Source organism: Apis dorsata, unplaced genomic scaffold (genome assembly GCF_000469605.1).
Source record: "Apis dorsata unplaced genomic scaffold, Apis dorsata 1.3 scaffold_872, whole genome shotgun sequence".
NCBI lineage: Eukaryota > Metazoa > Arthropoda > Insecta > Hymenoptera > Apidae > Apis > Apis dorsata.
In genome coordinates, this window is record NW_006263992.1 from 290 (window position 1) to 535 (window position 246).

Sequence of the window (246 nt, forward strand, 5' to 3'; positions counted from 1 at the left end):
TATTTTTATCAAAATAATAATAAAAAATTTATATATATATATATTTGTATATTTGTGCTATATATATAATGATATTTTATTTAAAATGCATGACATCATTGTCAATAAAAGCGATGTGGCTTCTTAATATTATAAGAAACAGTTTGTAGAGAGAAGAAATTATTACTAATTGTCTTTGAAATGTGTATTAACTTTTCTCCTTCCTTAATGTTCCAGACCAAGTATGCACTATTCACCAACCAAGAT